Source organism: Sus scrofa, chromosome 4 (genome assembly GCF_000003025.6).
Source record: "Sus scrofa isolate TJ Tabasco breed Duroc chromosome 4, Sscrofa11.1, whole genome shotgun sequence".
Taxonomy (NCBI): Eukaryota; Metazoa; Chordata; class Mammalia; order Artiodactyla; family Suidae; genus Sus; species Sus scrofa.
Genome location: NC_010446.5, coordinates 6,041 through 8,820, shown reverse-complemented (window position 1 = coordinate 8,820; position 2,780 = coordinate 6,041).

Below are 2,780 nucleotides of genomic sequence, written 5' to 3'. Positions count from 1 at the left end.
TTTCCCCACTGCTTTAAATCCTTGAGTCGAACCCATCCAATCTGGTGACCAGATTTCTTTTGTTTTGTTTTGTCTTTTTGCTATTTCTTTGGGCCGCTCCCGTGGCATATGGAGGTTCCCAGGCTAGGGGTCCAGTCGGAGCTGTAGCCACCGGCCTATGCCAGAGCCACAGCAACTCGGGATCCGAGCCACATCTGCAACCTACACCACAGCTCATGGCAACGCCGGATCGTTAACCCACTGAGCAAGGGCAGGGATCAAACCCGCAACCTCATGGTTCCTAGTCGGATACGTTAACCACTGCGCCACAACGGGAACTCCTGGTGACCAGATTTCAATGAATCTGTGTCCCCACTCATCATTTCTGGGACTTGGCCAGAGGTAAGATGTTCCCCTCAGGGGGGAATGAGAGGAGGGGAGAGGCTCAGATGGACAAAAAAAGGAAAATTTTCAGAGAACCCTCAAGAGACCTGTCTCTGGGGACCCAACCTGACGACCAAAGAAGCATTGCTTTTGAGGGTTCCATTCATGAACACCCTCCAGCTTTCCAGAGGTCAAACACCGTGCATGCCTAATCTGGGGGCCCTGCAAGCCCAGTATTCAATCCCACACATTTTGGGATCAGGTGTTAGCTTCTGCAGAATCTGAAGTCAGTCAGAACACTTAGCAGTCTCGCCAATCATTTGGACATTTGTCTACTAGAGCTGTTGGAAAGCGACCCACAGATGTGAAGGAATTAAAGGCAGGACATGCCCTCCTCTCCATGCATATCCCAGGGGGATCCACCATCCCAACTCAAACCCCACCTCTGGCCTGGGATCCCCCCATACCAAGCAGCTCTCGAGCTCTGTCGCCCTCTGGCGGCCATTCTCTTGAATAGCATCTCAGAGCCCTCCTGCTTCCTGACTAGGGCCATGGGTGCACCGTGCTTGTTTTGTTCACCTGATGGCAGAATTCCTACTACTCTCACTCTAAATACCTCTCTGTGATTTACAGAAGGCCAGATGCCTTTCTCAAAGCCTCCCCGGACTCTCCATCCTCTTCTCTATGCCACAAAACTACCCTACATCCACCAGTGGATCTCATTTCACGTCAGCTCACAGGCTGGACACTCATCCGCCTGCATTGATACACACAACGTAGTTCTCTCTATGGATTGTCCTTGGGGGTCACTTACAGGAGGCCATGGCTCAGGTAGAAAAAGAAGAAAAGGGAGTCCCCCGTTGTGGCTCAGTGGTTAACAAATCCGACTAGGAACCATTAGGTTGTGGGTTCAATCCCTGACCTTGCTCAGTGGGTTAAGGACCGGCATTGCTGTGAGCTGTGGTGGTAGGTTGCAGACACGGCTCAGATCCCGCGTTGCTGTGGCTCTGGCATAGGCCGGCAGCTACAGTTCCGATTAGACCCCTAAGCCTGAGAACCTCCATATGCTGTGGGAGTGGCTCAAGAAATGGCAAAAAGACAAAAGAAAACAGAAAGAAGAAGAAAAGGACTCTAGGGAGGAATTTGGGACTTAGATCCCAGGAAGTACCATATACTGGCCAACCAAAATGCTGCTTCTACACATTCCACTCAGGTCCACAAGCACTGCTTTCTGGATGTCACCTAGGACAAAAGCACCACTATCCTAAATGAACATGCCCAAGGCTCAAACAAAATACCTGTGGATTCAGGGTTATACCAATGGAGAACCCAAAGGCTTTCAGACCCCCCCCCCAAACCTGCCCCAGCCCGGATAGCCTGTCAAATCATCTGGTCTTAGGACTGGTGACCCTTTGCAAATGACCCTAGTCATGAAGGAAGAAATACACACCCTCTCCCAGGAGATGTGTTTGGGAGCTGAGAGCCAGAAAGAACCATACCTCAAATTTCCTCACTGGGCACATCCTCAGGCTGCCATCAGCACCACATATAACCACCTCTCTGAGCCTGGTAGTGCCAGCACCAAACAGCAGCTGGGCATGTCATAGCTCCTCATCCTCTAGAGGCCATTACCACTTCAGCCAGTCTCATCCCAAACTGCTGCCTCCTGACCCCACCTTGTTCCACTGGCAATGCTCTTGAGCATCTGTGAGCCAGATCTAGTCCTTCTCTCTCTCTCGGAAAAATAAAAGAGCATGTGGAGGGTGGTATTTCTCCTCTAAGTCTTCCATGGGCTTGCCTGCTCCCATCTCTCAGAAAACCCTTGAGTCCATCAGGGGAACAAACTCTGTGTCAGGCAATAGGCTTTTATTTAGTTCCCCACCCCACTTCACCAGCCCTTAGTCTGTGTCACCTGGCTGCAGGTAACATGTTCCCTCAGTGGTTCTTGAAAGGAAGGAGAGGCTCAGATGGAGGAAAATTGAGGAACTTTGAAGAAAACCCTCAAGAGGGACGTCTTTGGCATAAAGACTGCCTGCCAGGTAAGACATCAGTTTTACACTCACCCTTCATTGATGACCAGCAGCAGCCCAGCTCTCCAGAGGCCAAACCACCGACTCTGAAAAACTGCATGCCCAATACTCCAGCAGCTGCCTGCGTGCTGAGAGTTCTTGCTCAGCCATCTGGACTCTGCAACCCGTCTAACAATGTGGGCTTTGGGCTAGCTGAGCCAACTGAAGGTGACCCTGATACTTGGAAGGCAGAATCCTTTCCTGTGTGTACCAATTCAGACTGGCGTGTCAGCTGCAGCCTGTAAGTAACCCCGTTTCAATGGACACCTCCTGGGGGATCCACCCACCCCCATCTCAAACCCCAACTCTAAGCCTGGAGGTACCACTATCAAGCTGCTTCTGGGCTTG